Source organism: Acanthaster planci, linkage group LG09 (genome assembly GCF_054643075.1).
Source record: "Acanthaster planci isolate LZ-2023a linkage group LG09, COTS_SCS, whole genome shotgun sequence".
NCBI lineage: Eukaryota > Metazoa > Echinodermata > Asteroidea > Valvatida > Acanthasteridae > Acanthaster > Acanthaster planci.
This window is the reverse complement of record NC_141785.1, coordinates 11,111,685-11,123,751: the sequence shown is the minus strand read 5'-3', so window position 1 is coordinate 11,123,751 and position 12,067 is coordinate 11,111,685. Positions and strand designations below refer to the sequence as shown.

The following is a 12,067-nucleotide window of genomic DNA, read 5'->3' as shown; positions in this document are numbered from 1 at the left end:
GTATGCCACGCTCATACTTCTCGCTGTGGTGGAATTTGTTATTTCCATCATTGGGGCCAGCATGACCTGCAGTCCGCTCTGCGCTACTACTCCAGTGACACACACTGTGGTGAGTAACTGCCCACATGGGCTCTTGGACACAGGTGCACTTCGTGAAAATACACCTCAGTAACCGATTTCATCTTACTTTTACCATTTAAAGGGGCACCGTTGTGGTGCCTTATTCTTATATGCTAATAAATTAGCACATTTATAGCGACACGTGTTATGTCACTCGAGAATGAAACCTTTCAGTGCTACCTTTATTTCATGCTGCAGAGATATCAAATATAACGTTGGATACTTTTGATGAATAGCCAGTAGCGTGTGCGTGATTTCCTCAAATCATATCGCAGCAACAGAGCCCAAATTTGTCGGGACAAGCTGGAACGTTTTCATTGAGTACAACCTTACGCAAAGTTTGTTGCAAGAGCCACTTGAACCATGGGAGTTTTCCGATATTTTGGCTGAGTTTTTTAAGGACCAGCCATCCCATAAATGTTGCGTAATGCTTTCATCTCGTCAATTCTATGTCCTTTCCTTTTCTTACTTCATCACCCACTTATCACAAAATTAACATATAGGTTTTTCAAGCAAGTGGTTGTGAAAATCAGGCAAGTTAGATTCAAAGAGTATTCCTTAAAACTCAAATGACTAAAAAATAAGAATTTAAATTCATCATGGCCAGAGCCAAGTTCACATATGATCAACTGCATTCATGCGTTGGTAACTGGTACTTCAATACACTATTGGATAAAATAATAAGTGTAATTGATTAAACTCGATCAAAATGTTCCGTTCAATAATTGACGTGTGTAATAATGCGAGATGGTATTTAAGACATTAAAGGATTGTTTGTTCAATTTGATTCAAGCAGCTACTGATAATAGGTAGGCCATTTATTCCCACTTTACGGAACGTACAGATTCAGTATCAAGTCCCACAACAGATGATGGTCGCTGGCCAACCCCAGGGTACAGTTGTCTACAATACTGGCCAGCCAATTGGCGGTAAGGAATACCTGTAATATGCAGTCATAGTTCCCCGAGATGTGATAGTAAGTAAAAACGTAAACAACTACACGGAGTTACTTTGGCTTACTGCTCGTCAGATTTGTTTTGCTGTGTTCTGGGTCGTCAGTCGGTTTTGTATGTTGTGGTGCCTCTTGAAATGTTTGTAGAAGTATTTGTGCTCAATGAAACTACAGCCTGATCTTGTTTACCGTCGGAAGAGACACGGTTCATCTTATCCTATCCTCTTTCTCCTTTCATGCAGCCTACCAGGTGCAGCAGGGGCAGTATCCTCAGGCGCCACCAACCGATCAGCATCAGTACCAGGAACTCGCCAAATAAGGTCAAGCACGTACGACCCTTGACACACTTTCAAAGAAGGAATTGTTGACACATATGTACCATTAAGATTTTTCGCCTGCTTCCATTATTACATAGTTATTGTGAATAAAGGCAATAGAGGGTCATTATATGTCCTAGCTTGTGTCTTAAACAGACAATCAAATATAAGAGTGTACCAAAGGAGATAAGGTACCCTGTATAGTTAATCAAGAGATGCGTATACTGTATATCCACCGCAATTCGTAAGCACCGTAATTCGTAAGTGGCTTGGATTCTGGTTATCTTAGCTTCGGAACTCCTTCTGGTTTGCGTGTAATAGCAAAGCCTAAACATTTTACAATTTGGTGAAATCCATGTAGGCCATCAGTAGTCCAGCGTTGTTTTACCTGGACACCAGAGTCGTTCAGTTAACACCAACTAAATACCACAGTTGCTCTTATGGTGCAGGCTTAAAAATGCATTTTGAGTTTAAGAGCATTACTTTCTTGACTTTAATATGCATATATGTGGGTGCAGGCTCAGTTTAATAACATTGAAATTCCTATTTGTAGGTTACAGAACTGTGTAGAGACATCATGTGCGGTTCAGACAAGATGGTTCATTCTGTAACTTTGCAGTCCAATTTTTCCCTGCCCATCTTGCATCTGCCTTTGTTTTGTAAGTTTAAAACACATTCTAAAATTTCCAAGACGGATTCATTTATTCAAATTAGCTGCCAAACGAATAAAAATACTTTGACGTCAATTTCAATCTCTCGTGAATTCACATGGGTCAGGTGTAATAGCGACAGGAAAATGTCACACATCAGACATCACATGTACAGAAGACACAGAACGACTTGGACTTCAAGATTACATATTTGGCATCGCGGTATACAAGGGCAGATTATCGAAGGTTCTATATTGTTTTGTGGTTTTAATTGTTTTGTGATTACTAATGTTAAGAGAGGTAAAGCAAATCGTGCAAATTCATGAGCACATGTTTCGTAACAAAAACCTGGTATCAGTGAGGTTGCATGATGCCACTTTTTCTTGAAAGAATGTTAATTAACTCTTAATTGCAATGCGTTTATTCTTCCACTTTGGATGCTATTTAAAACTCAATTCCTATACTTGAAGCGCAAAATCACATTGTGATAAAAACATCTTAAGTGAAAATAACGTCAGAGAAGTTATGAACACGTTATGTCGTTGTTTTAAGTGTCATTACATTGTACAGAAAACGGACGGTATAACAAAACAATAATTATCCAAGAATATATGGCGAAATACAAAGACTAAACAAAATACGATTTACTCCAGATGGTTTGTTTTTTCAAAATATACTCAGACATCAATATGTGAAAAGGTAGGAGATGCAATGTTTATCGTCTCAGATAGTACAGTTGTAGTTTAATATTTAGACATATCATTTGGCTTTCGTTTAAATCAAAATAGGAAAGGACCTTGTTGCTACTATTTTTATACATTCCTTAAATTTCATTTTCATAACTCAGACTTTTCCTGTGTTGCTTTCATAATGCCAACTCGCATTAAGTGTGGAATTTGCTAAAAGTATTCTTTATCTGATTTCAATTAAGACAGCGAGACATGGTAAATTTGATTATTGCAATATCATCATGTGAGCCGTAGGTAAAGAACGTCTTTCTGACAGAAATCATTTTCTCGGGAAAGTTTTCCTGGACGTTGACATTACAGTGTACTCTGTAAACCCTCAGTGTACTGGAAATAAACTTCGCATGTTCCACAAATAGATTAATCAAATAAAAACAAATGTCTATACGGCAGAACAGGCCTATGTTTTTGTCTCTACATTAGACAACATTCCTATAACAAAGTCAAAAAAACTGTTTAAATGCAAAATGGCCTTCCACGGGAGGGAACGGAAGATTCGATGACTGAATTACGTCGTACTACTTGGTTAGATAAGTTAAGGCAAACTGACATTCTCATGTCCTCTAAAAGTGTATGACGCTGACATGTCAGCTTGGTTTGTTGATTGAATCTGTGTAGAACAATGGACAAGTGATGATCGTATGTAACTTCAGGCAGAGAAAACTGAAGATAATCTAGGGATGCGACGTAAACATGTGATGCGGGAAATCAGAGCCAGAAGTAGACTGTTGTGCCTAATCCGATTTCATATCCACCAGCATTTAATTTTTTGAATGTCACGAAGCCATTTTTTTAAGCGTCTTTATTTTACTTGTGTAAGTTTAGTTTTGCAAAACTGGGTTGGTCATAGTCGTCCGTCCAGTGGTCACGGTCACAAAAAAGGGCCTGAGGTGCGCCGAGGCGGGGAAATGGTCAATTGGTTTTTTTGGTCCTAGGGGTTTCTAGGATCCATTGTTTCGCTTGGGCGTTGCAGATTGCTGCTGCGCAGGGCAGAACATTATTGCTTCCGACACAGAGCGTTGGCTGTTTCGGGCATAGCCGAGATACTGCTGGAGTGTTTTTCGAACCTAGTCCGATCGTTTGCAGGCCAAAATTTGCTGTGATGGTTTGAACCAATTTCTTGTTCCATCGTGCTGTCCCAAATGCTGCATATCCTGTAATTTGTATGCTGTAAAGGGCATTGCACAGGCGCCCTCCCTATCAGCCGATAAGCAGTAAAGTGTCGAGACGACTGTAAGTAATTATATTTCATTTAATGAATTATTATACATATTTGCATTTCCTGAATGATAAAATTATCATTAAGAACTCCTTGTGACCAATAGGTTGAGTTTGTATGAGCATAGTGAATTATTTCCCCGATCTGATTTTGATGATGGAAATTGAGTTGAACAAGATAGGGCCTACGGTATGCTATTGCCTCGTAGCTCTAGACGAGTTTATGAGTCTGTCCTTTGTACAGAAATGGACTACAAACGTAGATGGATTAATATTATTATATTATTATTATGAATGGTTTATTTATTTTAACTGTATTCCTCGCCGCCAGGGGCAGAATTGTGAATACAATTTACATGTACATTAAAACAAATAAATATACAATAATATGTACAATTACAAAAGAAAAGGGTATTAAAAACCTAAAAGCCTTAAATTTCTACAAAGCCTTGGAGTAAACAGGGACATTTTGATCAATAATACATTCTAAAAGGGTTAAAATTAAAATGACAAAAAATTGAATCAACGGAAATCAAAATTTGTTTACAAACATTAACAATGTACTTGGACAAAAGGGCAAAAATACAGAAAGGGAAGAGGAAACAAAACATATAGGGCTAAGGAGGGTCAAAAAGGGGAGGGGGTAAGGGGTAGGGGGTAAGGGGTAGGGGGTCAGGAGGAAGAGCGATCAAAAGGAAGAGGAGGGGGATCAAAACACAAAATATTACAAAGGGAACATTAGATAGGGAGGACAATTACGACGCAGGAACCACATTATCATTTGTATTAAAAGCATTAAAAAATGAACCAGAGCAAGTAAACGATAAGGTCTGATTCTATTAATGGCAGGGCAAATAAACTCAACATGGAGCTAATAGGTTTATTCAGACACACTGTTAAGCAGCTTTATCATTCCTACAAGAGGGCTGTTCTGATACCTCCTTGTACGACAGAAAGGCACTGTTATAGTTGTAGAATTTCTTAACTGACGACCATGTGACTGATGACGAGTCAGAGGAATCCAAGTACTAAAATGCTTTGAGGTGAGCAGAGACTGACCAAACTTAATACACAGTTGGTTTCGCCTTTGACTGAGAGTGAGCATGCCACAAGAAACAAGTGCATCATCATAACCATTGTATTCATTGCCAAGGATAATTTTGCAAACCCTCTTCTGGAAATTTTCCAGAGCTGTAACATGTTTCAACGTGAGGCTAAAATTCCACTGGAGTGGCATATTCTAACAATGGCCTAATATAGCCAAGATAAATGGAGACCAAATCATTTACAGGTAGGCAAAAACGCTTCAGTGTCTTTAACATATACAGTCTTTTGTTGGCACGAGATATTATATTCTGGATGTGGGCATCCCATTTAAGGTCTGCCTGCACTATAACACCCAGGATGCGATGGGATGCGTTTTCTTGTAGAACTGTGTCCGCGATATGGAGTTGTTGCAGTCTATGTGGTTGTCTCGTAAAGCTGACAGTCATGACGCTGCACTTGCTGGGATTGAGTTTCATGTGATTGGCAGATGACCAATGATGGATATGATCAAGGTCCTCTTGCATGTGGCCTTGGTGATTTTTGCTTAGGCATTCTACTAGCGTAAGGTCATCAACGTACTGCCAATGGTTAGATGAAAGGCCATTAGCAACATCGTTGACCAACGCCATGAAGATAACTGGGCCGAGTCGGGTGCCCTGTGGGACACCGGCGTTTACTGAAAGCCAGGTAGAAGTTGTGCTGTGGTACTGGACACACTGCTGGCGATCCTGGAGGAAGCTGCAGATCCATGGGATGATGGATGCACGTACGCCCAGATTTAGCAATTTCTCAATTGCCACATTGTGATCGACTCTATCAAATGCCTTACTATAGTCAGTAAGGACAATTCTTGAAATCGAATTGCTCACCTCTGAATGCTTATACAGCAGATTCATCATGTCTACGAGACAGTGTGTTGTTGACATTGCTTTCCTGTTTCCAAACTGTTGCGTGTTCATGTGGGGCTCTATATCAGACAATACCCACTTGGACACAAACAATTCTGCCAGCTTTGCAAAATTGTCGGTTAGTGAGATTGGCCGCAATTTGTGTAATACGGGTGGATTGGATTTCGGAACCGGAACCACGACTGCTTTCTTCCATCGACGTGGCATCATCCCTTCATTGTATGATGTATTCAGGATGTCGGCAAGAGGTGTGCTCAATTCAAGTGCAAATGTCTTGATAATTTGCGGAGGGGTGCCATCTGGTCCACCACTTTTGTTGATTTGTGTTTTACTCAACTCTCTGTACACATCCCATGGTTGTACAACTGGGCAAGGATGAGGTGCTGGAAGGAATGCAGGCAAGTCGGATGTCACTAAACAAGGCAGATCACTGGCAACAGCAATAAAATGTTCATTGATGATTTCTGCCTTCTGTTGATCACTGTATTGATGACCAGGTGGCGTTGGGATATCAATGCAGGGTTGAGCTTTGGCACTTCTAGTCATTATTTTGACGTGCTTGTGCCAAGATGCCGGATCTGCATTTTTCAATCGCTGTATTCTTCCATGATAATAGTTTTTCTTGGCAAATTTGATTTCTCTCCTAATTTTGTTGCGTATTTTTTCCACAATGTGTCTTTGCCCATGTGAAATGCCCTTTGACGTTTCAAGATCAGGGCCTTAATTGCAGGTGATATCCATGGCTTGTCAGCCATGTGAAGTTTTACCGTCTTGCAGGGGAAGAAGGTATGAATGGCAGACTGCCATTATAGATTGCAAATTTGAATAATGTAATTCTTTCTATCGACAACTTGAAACAAAACATGTGTAAAAATTGCAACAGATATTTTTGCACTGCTTAACGTCGAATTGAATCACTAAATGTACAATAATGATTTACATAGATGGCCAACTGATGGGAGTCAAAAAAATGTGAAAAGAGACCATCCACATCACTGAATAGTAAACAATTGCTCCCATAACGTAAGGTATGTAGACCTGCCACATGTATACTTGTAAACTTATTTAATTCAGAAACGGCATCATCGGTGACGAACGTCGGGTGTCTAGTAAACAATTCTGTTAATTTACTAGCGATGTTATGTGTTTACATATATTGATAACTGATTAACAAAATGCTAATTTACTGGCGACACAAAGTGGGTATTTGTTTGATTAACAAATTGCCTTTCTTAAAACAGCGTGCATCTGTCGGTTTGATTAGCGTGCACCTGTCAGTTTGATTACGTTAAATTGTGATTTGTGTCTTGGAAATAAACTGAAAATACATTTTAATTTCTATATTTGACCTGGTTACTGCGAACTTTCTTTCTCTGGCAATGTTCCGTGAACTTGTGCAAGTTTGCTCCTTCCACGTAGGAAAACCAATTATTATTCTCGGGTTATCCTGACATTGAAATATGAGGAAATACTACACAAACAGACTAATAACTGATTGTTTCACATCTTGATTAAGCAGAACCAAAGAGACTCGTTGTCAGGATGACCAATGCTAACCCTCCATCTGGATACGAAACTGCGATCCAGTCCAATGGCCAACAGCAACTTAAACTCTGTTGACAGTACCTAGCTCGTGCTGAGATTATGCAGCATGAGGAAGTTTGGGAAACCTGCAACTTGATCTGTATTTAATTAACTGAAAACGCAAAACAAAGTACCGGTATGTGTTCTACTGAAGAAAGTGACACGTTATTTGAAGTTTGTAGACGTCTGAGAAAATGTTCTATTTGTGAAGCAATATTGACTTTAAAGCCTATCCAGATGTCAACTGCGGGGTTAAGTTCTCTGTAAGATCAAAGTCAAACGACTGCAAGGAAATGATTTCATCCGCAGGACAGTACAGGAAGTGTTGTTCGTAGAAATTTCTTAACTCGGGAAGATACTCAGTTGGGTCAGCCAACTAGTCAGACCCAGGAACTTGTGACAGGCCTCAGTTGATCCGGCGGAATATTTGATCAATTCCTCGTGTCTTCAGCCTTCACTGCTACAAGGGATGAATGGGGGGCATTTTTAGATCTAAAAATCCTGGAATTTCGGACACGTAAAAATAGCGTTTCTATTTTTAATCGTAGTACATACTGTGGCCGGCATCCCCAGGCCTAAATTGATGGGATCAAATCCAGCATTATTAGTGGCAGAGTCAATCTTCCCAACCTAAGGTTCTTCTCTAGACGAGAAACCACAAAGAGCGACATCAAGGCTAAGGGGTCCGGGTGCGGGTAATCTTTGGGGGAAATATACTGCCTATTGTGACTGAGTGTCAATTAGTCTCTGTTAAAGTTAAACAATGAACCTGTATAGGAAGTAATCCTTGGCAAAAAAATTTTCGGTACAGGACATACTATTTATTCAACATTAGTCAACAAATACAATGCACAGCAGAGTTGCTGACTGGAGTCACGTGATTTGGACTCGAGTCGCTTTTTTGTGACTTGTCTACATATGCAGCAAGGTATGAGACGGAGAGAACCCCCCATGCTAAGTGTTGGTCATTGTCTCGCAGGAATCTGGGGAATTCCTTTCAGACATCCTGGGGGATGTGTTAAGTAACAATAGTCTGGAATGTGTATAGGGATTGGACATGTTGGGGGGTACCCCTCGGTCTCATTTCTTGCTGGGTATACTTGACTTGTGACTTGAGTTGGATTTGTAAAAAATGACTTGTTACCGACCAAAGTCAGACGCTACTCGACCGGCCCCATACTTTTTATAACTTGTAACTTGCAAGTTGACGCCTAGTTCTTTATGCTTATTGCAGCTAGACAAAACAAAATGCAACCTGACTTGTACTTGGACAAAGAGACTTGTAATTTGACTTGTGTTTAGACCAAATGACTTGTGACTTGACTTGCCCTGTGACCAAATGATATGTGACTTGTTTTGGACTTGCATATAATGACTTGTGGCCTGATTTGGACTTGCAAAAATGACTTGTTGCCACCTCTGATGTACATTCAAGTGATTGGAAGGGTTGTTTCGTTACCTGGGTCCTCAACTTCAATTGGAGTAAGCGCTAAACTAACCCAGGGCCGCAGCAGCGGCAGCGACTGTCTCATAAACCATTGGACAGTGGACAAGTTAAGATTGCATGAGCCTTCAGGGAAAGGAAACTAAAGAGAATCTTGGGATGAGACGAAGCTTTGTCGGAGCAGCTCTGGCTATGATGTGATAGAGGAAATCAAAAGCCGGAAATAAACTGTTGTGCCTACTCTGATTCATATCTGTCAGTTTTGAATTCTTTGCAATGTGAACAAATATTACCTATACCTTTAATAACAGACTGTTTTACACCTCTCTTACGCAGATCTAAAAGGGGAACTGCTGTTACGACAATGACCACTACTTACACTCTACCTGCCTATGTGGCCCAGCCGAGCGGCCAACAGTAACACTGGTAAGTCTGTAAAATAGAATGTTATGTGAAAAATCAGACCTTGTTTGTTTGTTATCTCCATCATTGGGGCGAGCATGACCTGCACCGATAAGGCCCACACTGTGTTAGGTAGCCGCCCACACGGGCTCTTGCTCCCTAGTAACCCGGTAACCTTATTTCTATCATATCATAATGTTTGTACCGGTTTTTGATCGAGTTAACTGCAGTAATTATTTCATCCAGTGGCGCATTCACGTACTGCATGGTTCAGAAAAGTTGATCAAAATCTTTGCTCTGCGTAAACTAATCTAAATTCTTGTTTTTCATTCATTTCAGTTTCAACGAACGCTCTTTTAAACCTTTGTGCCTGAATTTTGCAACCGGTTGCTTGAAACTTCTTGCTTTTTAACCAAACTTAATAATATTAAACTGCTTTCAATGTCGGGGTAACTGAATGATTATGGTGATAACTAGTAAAATATAGATTAATTTACCTATGATAGGCCCCACCCAGGAGAGTATTTCATCAACATAGAGCATTTACGTATCTTTGACGTTCATTTGAGAGGACGTTGTCGCACGCCGTCAGTGCGTCAATGCTTGTCTTGGGTCCAGTTCGGAGACTTCAGGCCAATCGTATAGTGTGTTAGACATCAACTACAAAGGGTAAGAAATGCTTCCAAGTCTTCCCGGGCTATTTCGCTCAATGTACTCGTGTGTATGGGTCGTGGTGCCATATTGAACCACGACACCAACATGCAATAAGCCTTTTGTGAGTTAACGTTGAAGAAAATCTGGTACATTGAGTTATCTGATTGCTCATACACACAACAATTTGAATTCCTACACATACATCGTTGCTACACCCCGTGATTCGGAGCAAGCTTTTGCAGAGCGACAACGATCTCTGAAATGGATTGGTTCCTGTTTGCCAAGGCTTCTAATCCACTGAAAACAGTGTATTAGTGCAAGGCGATCAACGATCTCTGAAATGGATTGGTTCCTGCTTGCCAAGGCTTCTAATCCACTGAAACCAGTGTATTAGTGCAAGGCGTCTCTTATGTATACAACAAAGCAAAAGCTTGCCCCGAATCACGAGATTAGAGTCTTTAGTGTGGAGAATTCAAACTGCTATGTTCATGCCAATGTAAGGAACTCAGTGTAACTCGCGAAATGACATTGCCCATACGGGTGACCGCAATGCAGTATAAAGTGAACAAGTACCTGTACATATACCTGTACATGTACATGTAAAATTAACCACGACAAAGGGAATTTTATTCCATTTTCACACTCCCTAACATTTTGTTAGCATGTGATACTCATGAATACTTTAAAAATTAACAGTTTATCCATGGAGGTCTTAAGGAACCTTTAAGGCAGTACAGAAGAGTGTCCGACAATTATGATGGATGTTCCATCATAAATATCAGACAACTCTCATGCTTTATGTGACTCTGGACATAGATTTTTACGTAACGTTGTACTCAATGAAAAATTTTCCAGCCAATGGTGCCCAGCCAATGGTGGTAAGTAATACCTGCAACATGTAGCCATAGTTCCCAGAGGTGACAGTAATTACAAAAAAAGTCAACAATCACCTGCAGTTATAGTTTGCTTAGTGCTCACCAGCTTTATTTTGATGTGTGTTCTGAGTCTTGGTTTGCGACAACTTGTTTCTTGGGATGGGTGTCTCTTGGCACGTGTACAGAAGTGCATTTACTAAATTATAATTTCTTAATAGAAATAAGCAAAAACACAGAAAAGTGCATTTTCACCTTAAGGATTTGTCAAGGCAGTGTAGAAATGATATAAGGAACTCGACTTTTCTTGGTCTCCGTACTCTTTTCCCCGGCAAGCTCAGTTGTAAATTGGGTTGCATGACTGCAGTTACACATCAATAGCGTTTTCAGAAACACTGTGGCCGAAAACTTTCAGAGGTTTTAATGAGTATTTATGACCCCGTAATATTTAATGCTTTTGTACCCTGCTAAATGAGCCTAAATACCCCTAACTGTATACGGTTGGTAAGTGTAACTTTACAAATTTGATTCAATAACTGAACGTCGTGCGCGCTGTTCAGTGCGATAAGCTGAGGGAAGCTGTTAGCCTACTGTCTATAGGTTACGCTGACGCAAGCTTAGTTTCTTCTGATTTGGTCTGATTTTTCACATTGCATACTATTTCTTTTTTGTCTCACAAACCATTGGAGAATGGACAAGTTAAGATCGTACGAGCTTTCAGGGAGAGAAAACTAAAGAGAATCTGGGGATGCAACATGAAAATTTCTCGGAACAGCCCTGGCTATATGTAATAGAGGAAATCACAAGCAGGAAATAAACTGTTTTGCCCACTCTGATTCACTTCTGTCAGTTTTGAGTTCTTTGAAACGTGAGAAAATACTGCCTACACTGACAAATAACACACGCTAGCGTGAGCTTAGTTTGTTGACAAGGTCTGATTTTTCACAAACCGTTCTATTTTACTGTCTCATAAACCATTGGGCAGTGGACAAGTTAAGATTGCATGAGCCTTCAGGGAAAGGAAAACAAAAAGAATCTTGGGATGAGACGAAGCTTTGTCGGAGCAGCTCTGGCTATGATGTGCTAGAGGAAATCAAAAGCAGGAAATAAACTGTCGTGCCTACTCTGATTCATATCTGTCAGTTTTGAATTC

At 40.1% G+C, this 12,067-nt stretch overlaps 2 protein-coding genes across 11 annotated transcripts in view; one reads left to right on the top strand and one right to left on the bottom strand.

Annotated features, from left to right (window-relative positions):
- LOC147798132 (uncharacterized) overlaps positions 1–12,067 on the bottom strand; it is a 104,226-nt gene that overhangs the window by 46,705 nt on the left and 45,454 nt on the right. The gene's annotated exons all lie outside the window — the stretch shown is intronic.
- The window catches only part of LOC110981980 (uncharacterized), a 28,884-nt gene that overhangs the window by 8,125 nt on the left and 8,692 nt on the right, over positions 1–12,067 (top strand). The window contains exons 1-2 of one of the 4 annotated variants that reach the window (XM_022240056.2): positions 9,288–9,412; positions 9,895–10,057. The exons of 1 other annotated variant lie outside the window; for it this stretch is intronic. The gene's annotated coding sequence lies outside the window, so the exon portion shown is untranslated. Of the gene's footprint in view, positions 1–9,274; positions 9,413–9,894; positions 10,058–11,825; positions 11,847–12,067 lie in introns of those variants that run through there. 2 more of the 4 variants (XM_022240057.2, XM_022240058.2) reach the window with 2 other exon arrangements.